The sequence below is a fragment of the Engraulis encrasicolus genome, chromosome 14, assembly GCF_034702125.1.
Source record: "Engraulis encrasicolus isolate BLACKSEA-1 chromosome 14, IST_EnEncr_1.0, whole genome shotgun sequence".
Classification (NCBI taxonomy): domain Eukaryota; kingdom Metazoa; phylum Chordata; class Actinopteri; order Clupeiformes; family Engraulidae; genus Engraulis; species Engraulis encrasicolus.
In genome coordinates, this window is record NC_085870.1 from 39,799,954 (window position 1) to 39,810,860 (window position 10,907).

Consider the following 10,907-nt stretch of genomic DNA (forward strand, 5'->3'; position numbering starts at 1 on the left):
AGGGGGGCCCTTTCAGATGATTTAGCCCCGGGCCCGGTAAAAGCTGTCAGTGGCCCTGCACACACTACACTACACACACACACACACACACACACTTACACATAAACACACACACACACACACACACACACACACACGTGCATATTATAAGCATAGAGAGATCTGATCATAAATGACCAGTGAGAAGGTGCAATGCTCGCTTTCACAATTTCAAGTTATCAAAGCCAGCATTTGTGAACAGCCTGTCTTTACATTGCACTGACTGAGGTTTTAAAATCAAAATGTGATTGCCATGTGTGCAAGCCTATATCAAGAGGACCTAACCAAGATAGAAGAACAGAACATGAGCTAACACCACTACTGCCATAAAATGCTGCCATAAAATGACGTTTATTTGTTTCATCTATTGGAGGTGTCCAAGAGAACGTCTTGTGGCAGTTAATACTAATAACAAAATAGTTCGAAATTTTGACCAACTCAGCCCATGCCACTCAATCCAAAGATTCATGCTTTATTCGTTTTAGGGGGGTTGTACCAGAGGTCTCACGCAAGCGAGAGTGTAACTTGCATGACAGCTCAAGAGCGCGACGCGAGAAAGATTCTGCCACGGCGCGAGAGTCGGTAATGCGCAGCTGGCTACGGTATTCAAAATCTAGGGCTCTTTTGATGTAGACGTAGTTTAGGCTTAACATATTTTCAAGCAGCATAACGTGAAGCTAAACGGTGATCAATTCATAAGCATCAGGCAAAGAAAACGCAAAACAGGGTTATAACAATTAAATCATCCATCACCATAGCATATCTTATCCATTTTGTTAAATGAATTGCACAATATGTTTCATGTGCTTTGACTCCTGAGGTCTTTCAAACATTGACGGACTGACTTTGAGCTAATGAGAAGTGCATGTGACAGCACACACGAAACGTTTGTGCGTGGACATGACCGTAACAGCTCAAATGCCCACCAGTTTGCAAATTGCTACCACAGAACCAGCACAAAATACCAAGGCATCAAACATCCATGGGAATTCGACTGTTAAATCACTCATAATTTCAGATTAGCCACACACACAGTGTCGCTACTCTCTTTCGCTCGCACAGACACAATCAAGCTTCGCCAACGTTGAGGCTAACAACTACGCTAGACTGCTAAGCCACAGCCAACACCTGACTATTCCATCACCACTGCAAGGACTAAAAATCACTTCTTACCTGCAACGATTCACACTGGTGCTGACATATTCCCTTGGCTTGCACTGTCACATTTGTCTTCTGTTTTTAATCGACATCCTTCCAAATAGAAATCCGTTCTTTTTCAATGAGGTGGTGACTGACTTCCCTCATTAGTTAACTTCTTCCAGGTGTTTAAGACAGTCAAGAAGCCTAGTTATCTAATGTATGGCCAACGCAACGCCAATATCGCTTTTACAACGTCTAGATATAAACAATGTCTAGATATAACACCACTAACGTGGGCTTTCTAGTCAGACTGTGCGGTGAAAGGGGAGGAGGAGCTACAGTACATTTCCGTATAACATCTGTAGTTTTATTATTGTACGTTACAAACAGCAACATTTCAAGTAGAACTACACAGACCATAACGGCCACAATACCAGAAAAAGTGGCGTGGAAAAGGACGTAAAAACAAAGCAAAACAGAACAAATAAACATTAATCCTTTGTCGATATTTTGCATTGAATCGTAGGTCTTAAATTACTCAACCTCAATTTTAGACTCAAGTGCAAAAAATCCCTATATTTTAGACTTTTTTAGGCCTAAAATGGATAATGTGTAATTTTAGACTTTTTTAGACTTTTTTAGACTCCGCGGACACCCTGCAAAGCAGAGGTGCTCTACCCCTGGCAGGTCGGGAGTAGAACTGGCAACCTTTGGGCTACAAGTCTAATGCCTTTACATCAGAGAGAGGATGAGGCAGGAATGGGATGGAAACACAATAAGCAGACAAAAGTCAATTCAGAGTATTATCAGGATTTGCGGCATGTTTCAATTAAATTAGCATTGGCTTGCAGGAAATACTGTTTGCATCAGTAGAGGTGAATTCAGAAATCATAACAGAACATCTCAGCAGCATTCTTTTTTTTTTTGGGGGGGGGGGGGCAGCTTATCAACTATTACACGATTGGTAAGTCAATCAAGTCAAGTCAACTAACAATTAATGAATTAATTGACCATTTTGCATCCCTAGTAAGCCTAGTCGTGTTTTGATTACTTTACAACCAAGCACCCTAAACCCAACGCTTAAATGAATCTTATAAAACCTCATCTGGGGTGCATTTCTCCACAACATTGCAATGCAATTCCCTATTGGAAACCTAGTAAGTTGCTAACTAGTTAGCAACAATGCTTTCGAGAAACGGGGTCCTGATTAGCAGCAACCAATTCTGCATCAGCTGGTCCTACTCAAAATATTTTTGACATTAGTAACTAACAGTTCATCAACGGATTGGTGCATTTCTAGTACAGGCTTACTCAACATCTGTGCAAGAACCACTTGAGAAAATGAAAAAAAAACAACTCCGTAAGAAGGCTTTTTGACTTAGGGGTAGGAGAATTAGCCAAGCTTTGGAGCCACTGGTCCATGATGTTGTTTACTCATGCATACGCGGTGCTGCGCTGCCAAGTTACACACGTTCCAACATCTTAGCATGAGCGGAGCATTCCCTGGCTTCACTCTGGCAACACCACTGGCCACTGTCCTAAAAGAGACTTGGTGGTGCATTGGCAACTCCATCCATCTCTAAGTTTAAACCAGCACCGCTCTTCAGCTTCAACCAACCAACCGCCTCAGGTCAGGGGTCATCCATCCACACAGCTTAACCAGACTGCTCTGCATGACTCAATACCCAAAACAGCCGACCAAGCATGCAAATGCCACAGCAGACAGAGAGAGAGAGCGAGAGAGCGAGAGAGCGCGAGAGAGAGAGAGAGAGAGAGAGAAAGAAGGGGGGGGGGGCAGTATCACTGTTAGGAACCAAAGCATGCCAGCGAGAATGTCATATTTGCCGGCCGGGGGCCAGAAGTGAGTAACTGCTGATAAGATGTCTCTGATTGGTTCAAGCAAACTACTGGAGCAATGGTCAAATGGTCCAGTGATGGCACAATCAGAGGTCCTTATTGTTCACAGTCCGCGTGTGTGTGTGTGTGTGTGTGTGTGTGTGTGCGCGTGTTCGTGTGTGTGTGTGCGTGTGTGTGTGTGTGTGTATGTGCGCTGGAGCCTGATGGCTACAGTGGCTCCATGCTGTCCTCTAGCAGCTGTACTGACCCATTACAAAGGGCAGCTGGGGTGGATATGGCCAAATGGTCCAGTACAAAATCAGAGATTTGGATCTCCTCTTATGCTACTGTATGATGGGACTTTTAAAAGAAACATGAATACAAAAAAAGTTTTTATTCCAATTGTTAAAATAATGAATTTTGAAATAGGGCCTCTCTCCACATGATGCAGTACTGTGCAGGATCACTGTGATTGCAGAGGTGGGGAGTTAGAGTGTTTACAGAATCAGGATCTGCATTTTTGTTTGGTGACCATGCTTGCAAACAGTTTCTGAGTTTTGTACCTTTACATTACCTACCTACACAAATGACAAAAACACAAGTTCAACGACAAGTTCTTCACTGTAGGTCTATTGTACAATTCAACTGAACTCTCCAGTCTAGGCACCAACCCTTTAGTTCACCAACATCTCCGGTTGGCCAGGCTCGTGGCACAGCCTTGACAGATCACAAGAGTAACACCACCACACAGTAATCACTTAGCCTCATATGCCCAGATTGGCCAACTGGTACCAACACATGTATTATGATTAGCATTGTGTCCTAAAGAATAAGAAAAAACAATACATCCCACCTGCCCAAATCATTCATCACCTAAAGACAGCACCACACAGTAATCACTTAGTCATATGCCCAGAATGGCTAACTGGTACCAACACATGCAAGCTTATTATTAGCATTGTGTCCTAAAGAATAAGAAAAAAACAATACATCCTTCCTGCCCAAATCATTCATCACCTAAAGACAGCACCTTCAAAAAGAAAACCTGCATTAGTGGGGCTGTGCGGTTGTTACAATAGACTGCCAACTTTGGCATTGTTATCATGGGCATGCCAAGAACAGAGATAAACAAATCATTAATGAATTGGTTCCCCAGCACCAACGAGTCACATGAGGCAAAACCTGTTTTCATTCTGAGAGATAAGTGCTAACAAATTAACCCTTAGGACAGAAGCCAAAACACACCGGGAGAGGCGGGGAGGTAAAGACGAGTGAGGAGGACGGCCGGGAGGCTGCTGCTGCTTCAGGCATCTGCCAAGTGTCTCATGCCCGCCTCACGACCAGCTGGGCAGTTTAAAGGAGCCAGTCAGTCAATTACCATGGTTGCTAATGCCCTCCGTCAGACGACCCCCACATACAGGGCAGTGCAGCCAGAACAGAAGCCACAGAGATTCACTAAGCCTGGACACACTGCATTGCAGATATGGAATACTGGTGCAGGAGCCAGAGCGGGAAATTAACAAGGGACAGAGGTCATGACATCAACGTGGACAGATGCACACAGAAGAGTGGACAACTTCCACGTTCTGCAGTCTTCACAAAACTGAGAGGCCAGGACCTGGTTCATCTTCTCTGCAAACCTGCAACAAATATTAACTCAAGTCTTAGTCACACAAACACGCAATGCACAATTGACTAGTCATAAGCAAGCAAACTCACACTCCCTTCAGCAGGATGTTCTGCGCAGCTGTGTCTCTGTTCCAGAACACTGACTAGGCTATTCATCATCAGCCAGTCCAAGAACACACCTGGCTTCCAGTGGCAGTGTTTTGCTGAGCGCATTACCATCCAAAAACAATCCACCATCTGACTTCCTCCAGGAGTCTTACTTTAGACTTAGTGCTTCGTCATGCGGCAGGTATTGAGCAGCAGGCCAACAGAAGGCTCTGGCAGTGGCCTCGAAAGTTCCAACATAATTCCTGATGGCACCGTAATAAGGGCCTCTCCCTATATCGTAGGTTTATAAGTTACACCTACCAGTCCCTCGTAGTATTTGCCATTTTATATTAAATGCATTTTTTAGATGACATTATCCCTACTACCAATGTTCAGACCAAGCCTACACCCTTAGCCTTGCTCTGATAGGATTTCAGGAAAGGAGGAAGAGAGGGGTATGGCAGTTGTGGTGGGGGGTGGCTTGGGATCGAGTTGACATGACAAAAGAGGACAATTACACCCCTTGGCACCACCGAGGTGTAAAGACAGATGACAGGATGCAAAGCCATGAAGCGAAAAAGGTCGTGCTCAAGGTCAAAAAGGGTATTAGGACAGATCATCATCACCACCTGGGGTGAATATCCCAGTAGTTTTGCAAGTAGTCAAGAAGTGATAACCAAACAGAAAGTGTCAAAAAAAAGGCCATTTGACAAAGCTTGCTGTTTAACAGCACTTTTGAGATACAAACCATGGGAGTTAAAGTTACGGTCTGCGCATACTAAAGAGGCTGGAGGGCAAACAAGGACAAACTGTGCCATTAATTCAAGCCTACCTCCGCGAGTGGAACAAAGCAAACGCCAAGTCCATCTGTCTGGCGAACAATTCATACCAGCTGTTGCCATATCTAAAACTCACCACATGATTTACAGTGTTGTATGTGCGCGCATGCCAGCCTCTCAATCTTCACCCCCTTAGCTTAATGAGTCCAGAAATAGGCTCAGATTCTGAAAGATTTTGTTTATGAAAATACTAATTACACGATTACTGGCGGAGTAGAGACAAGCCAATTATTGTTCCCCATCCGTGCTGTGCGCTGCACCAGCAGACGTAGTTCAACATTTCTCATTAACCCCTCCAATCGAAAATGTCACAGAAGTCGTTCTGATGAATCACGGCAATTACCTTGGCATGAGATTTCCAAAAATAGACGCGTCATGCCACTAGGAATAAAACTTCAATGACACAAAAGCCATGCCACAAGGCATTTGATCTGTTGTTTTTTTCCCCAAATAAATGAATTCCTTCAATCCCTCAGGACAGGTACAGAGTGCTGTCTGTGACGCTAGAACACTCTGATCAGACAGATGTCTGGGTAACACTGACCCTGTGAAGGTCACTTCAACTAGCCCTGTGTGAATTACATTTGAGGCTTTATGGTTTTTTTGCATGTAATCCTTTTCACTGCAGGACTAAAAGTACTAGGCCCAACAATAAAAGCATTTTTGGCAAAAAAAATCATCATACAAAATATTCTTATGTCAATCTGACATAATTGTTGTCATCCATTTAGCTCCAACTATGGCTGAACCACAGTGGAATCACATTTAGTACACCACACCAACGGCTCACATTGATATCCTCATAACCCAACTGTCAACTCGGCTTACCGTACCATGCAAAATAACTCTTCCTGTCAGTGGGGTCAGATGAGGATGCAGACGTACGTTTGTCCCGGGATACTTCCCCATGCTTACCAGGAAGAGCTTAATTTAACTTGGATAATCTTACTATTGCACTCAAGTGCTGTTCAATGGAAAATGTGTTTGGGGCGCTGTTGAAATGCATCATGTCTTTGATGTAGAGATGAAGACATGAAGGACTAAACTAATTAAGTGGCCGACCGTAATTAATTACAATGTGAGGACATTTGTATTTTCCAGTCGTGACATAGCATCAGGGCAGCTGACAGCTTTGGCTGGGCCAGGAGAAAAGTTATATGAAATGGCTCCCCTCCCCGATACAATGTAATGAGGACCCAATTCTGGAACTCCCGACCCGGTCCCTGGACCTGGGATAACCTACCCCTTTGTCACCCCGGGTCGGCTTTCCTGCATAGCACCCAAAGTCATGCAGGCAGCCATTTGCCAAAACTTGCTACCATGCTGGCCTGTTGGCAGCGTCTGACCATCTATCTCATCAGGCAATCTATCCACTCGAGCTCATTTTCACAGTCATGAGGTAGCATCCCAGTTGCCATACACGACTCATGCAAGCAATAGCGTAGATCTCGGTGTGCATTTCAACTGACATTTTTATATTTACGTAATGCAGGCCATAAATTCAGCTGTCTGCTGTGTTCGCCTGACAATTGATAGCTTGTGTTCATCAATCAAAGCCATTCGAAGCAATATGTAGAAACTGTGAGGAAATGGAAGTGAATCTCTCAGGAGGAGTGATCGGCTCATATTTCTACCACCAAATCATCTGCAATGCAACAAGTCTGTGCTTTGCCTGTGTGTAGTCAGTGTTGCCAGATTGGGCGGTTTCCCACCCAATTGGGCTGCTTAGGATGGCCGTCTGTGGGTAACAGTCAAGAACGGTAGATTTATAGCCATAGAAATCAATACACAGTAACGAACATGGAAGCTTTCAGCACCAGTTTTCTGAAGTTGACATGTAACCTGCCCCTGCTGGAATCGCCTGCTATTTTTGATAAATGCCAACTAAGCCAAAGGGCCACATTCTGTATGTACCGGAGGGATTGAGTGGTCTTCTTAATCAAGGCTCTTCAGCTGTGTGTCTTTTCTATTGTGGTGCATCAGGCAACAGAGAGGCTCAAATCGGCGGATGTGGCGAGCCGAGCGAGGAGTGAGTGGACTTAATTGCATCATTTAGCTAGCGGATGAGTCAGAGGAGGGAACTCTGGGATGACTGCTTGGACTGGAGACACTTCACCCCCCAAGCTTGCTCCCTCTCTCGCTCTCTCAGAAGCCAATTCCCTGCTTTGGCATTTAGGCTATGTGCAAACGTGGACACGTTAGCATTCTAGAAGTATCTCTTGGGGAGGTCTGAAATGCAGACAGTGGCGTGACTTCATAACAGCGCTAATCATCATTTTTTTGCCGTTTGCACAGGCTGGCTGTTTCCACATGGGTTTGATTGGTCAGCGTCCTGACATCATGCACAAAAAGATTGTTGATCACAGTATAAGAAGAAGTCAACAGCACAAGACACAACTGTTTAAAATGAAAATAAATGAACAAATTAATACAAATTAACAAAGACTAACATTACTGTCATTTTGTACTGCCAAGATTATTTAAGAGCATTTCCCAACTTAACCTAGCTTTTTCTACTTTTGTCCCATAAAGAACTTTTATGGCTTTGCAGGTAATATGTCTGAATATGGCATAACACAGTGCAAATGCCGGTAGTTTAGTATTCTCTATTTGCATTGAGTGGTTAAAAATAAAATCAGGTTGATGAAAAGGTAAATCGTCAATGACTGCAACACCCACCTTACTCTAGTTTAACCATTCAGAGGAATTCAATCCTAAAAATGGCATCCTGACAACAGGACCCAACGTACAGGACAGGAGTCAAATTGATCTGCAAGACCATGTCAAGGCAATGGCGCAAGCAAGACAACGTGTCAGCATAAACTACAGAGGTTAGCACCTGCTGTTTTTTTCACAGGTTTTTGTAGCCCCAAGGCTTGCCTCACTTTTACAGGAAATGCTGCTTTATGAGAGTGAATAGCGTCAGGTAAGTCACTGCCGGCAGCCACATTGACAGTTGGTGTTGCTGCAGGGGGGCCAGCCTGGTGGGGTAAAGGCTGCCATCCATCGCTCTACTCAGGGGCCGGGCAGACACTGCCAACAGGGCCTGGGCCTCACCAGGAGCTCCCAAATATGAAGACAGGTCAGCCATTTATTTTGGAGGGTAGTACTAGAGGCTTGATACGGACAATGACAATGAGGAGGAGCTCTTACTACTGCACTGTCCTATTTAGTCTGTAGTAAGGAGTTTGTTATTATGATATGGTGCACACGATGGATAATAATGCATCTATGCATCTATGCATATGCATAATAATGCATATGGTCTATGAATGCCCCATCAGCCTTTCCAAAGGGTTTATGCCTTGTTTTTCAGGCCACCGTTATATTTCTATAAAGGGAGGGGAGGCCAGAAGGTATGAGTAGTGTGCTGCGCCCTGGTGTCTCGATACCCTGCTGACTGCGTTCTGGTTCTGAACACCGCTTGAGTGGCCTGAGCAAGATGACTCCAGCTATTTTTACAGTGTCTTGTCTTGCAATGCAGCTTGCAGGAACTCTGTACAGCCAGAGACAAAATGAAGAGAAGGGGGGAAGCAGAAGAATGAAAGACAAAAGGGAGCGCGAGAGAGAGAGAGAGAGAGAGAGAGAGAGAGAGAGAGAGAGAGAGAGAGAGAGAGAGAGAGAGAGAGAGAGAGAGCATGATAGAGAAGGAGCTGATGAGACATACTTGGGTTTACATGATGCCAGCGTCATACGTATGACATGTGTGATAAACATGATGTCAATGTCATAAATGTTTTATGGTCATGAAAAGTTGACATTGTCTGGGCTGTCTTTTTTACCATAACAGAATGCAACTTAATGACAAAGTCATAAAATGTTTATGACACATGTATGTCTCCGTTAAGACACTCACGTCATCATACCTACAATGCCGGCGTCAAGTAGAGTGTTACCAAAAGTTATTCTGGCTCATCTTCTTGTGTCATATTTTCACACAGTGTCACTGGTTGGCAAGTAAAACGGGCAATTAAAAGACTGGCTTGGCTTTCGTGTACACAGAAATAACAGTTGCCGTAGTCATTATTTAAAAATTAATGGCACTGTAGTGAAAAGCTGATGCAGCAATCTCACAGATGCCACAACTTCCGTATTATGCAGTCATCCACATCTTAAGCACAGTTCACTGACTAAGCGAATCCACTTGATCATGATGTTTAAAAAAAATGCATTCCTGTTGTTGCGGTTTACACTGTATTTGCCAAAGCAGCATACAGCTGACGGTAAACCTCTCTTGGACAAGACGGGAAAATGCAAGTAATGTGATGGCTGTCATCTGAGCACTTAATTAAAGACGACCGTTCCAAAATGTAGATTGGTGATGTGGTGATATCACCAATGAACCCGTCTGTCATAGCATTAATGACAGCCTGAAGCCAAAGGGCTGCATGAAGTCCATTTCTGTGATTTGTCAAAGTGGTTAACATTTCAACAGTACATTTACATCCAAACATGTCATACGCCGGCAGACTACACATGAGGACCTGTGTTGACGCTGTCAACAACTGCCACATCAAGCTGAATGAAAGATGGCTAATTACCAATTGCATAGAGCTCGCGACTGTTCAGAAAATGACTGCGGCAGCGCATACATCATGACTATGGATAGGTTAACGTTACCTTATGAGGCAACCTAGCAAGCTATAGTTGTACATCATGTCGTGACATATGGCTGTCTGCTAATGAAGGAAAACAAAAACGTAGGCCATTATCGGTCACACAATTTCAGATGTAGAGGCAAAGGTGTAGGAGTCTATCGTGCAATATTCGATAGCGAAGTGGCAAACTACTACAACCACAAAGGTTTGGAGAAAATGTATGGAATCGCTGCAGAGAGAATCAGCATAAAAATGAGACGGTTGAGATGGTTGTTCAACCATGTTAACTTGCAATGGTTTGTGCCAGCCAGGCTATGTTTTACTTACCTTAGCTACGACGTCACTGCTGCTGGGCATAAAACGACTGACTGAAGGAGTCCTGGTAAATGAGGCAATAGAAACCACCTTTATATTTCCTCGCAGGATATTTACTCTGATACACAGACGAGTCTCGTGTTTTGTCACTCTGACATCCCCACCACGCGCTACAGCACACTCACGCCAGATTCTTCTTGCAGAGATGAAGCTTCATTGGTGTGCTGCGAGTGGTCCTCAAGGCTGCTTGCGCATTGGCCAATACCAACATCCGTCTTCTGACAGTACTATAATTATCACCATTAGACCAATCATCGGTTGAGTTTAAGACAGACGTACCGCCCACACAAAATTCAGTTCCGTGTGTTGATAGGGCGAGCGCGCGTTCAAATATTGCCGCGCAGCTTCACCGCAAATCCTGCAC

The 10,907-nt window shown here is 44.2% G+C and overlaps 1 protein-coding gene across 3 annotated transcripts in view; it reads right to left on the reverse strand.

The window, feature by feature from the left end:
* Positions 1–10,665, reverse strand: part of kcnab2a (potassium voltage-gated channel subfamily A regulatory beta subunit 2a) — a 174,071-nt gene extending 163,406 nt beyond the window's left edge. For all 3 annotated transcript variants that reach the window (XM_063215720.1, XM_063215718.1, XM_063215719.1), the window contains exon 1: positions 10,496–10,665. The gene's annotated coding sequence lies outside the window, so the exon portion shown is untranslated. The remainder of the gene's footprint in view (positions 1–10,495) is intronic.
* Positions 10,666–10,907: the final 242 nt, after the last annotated feature.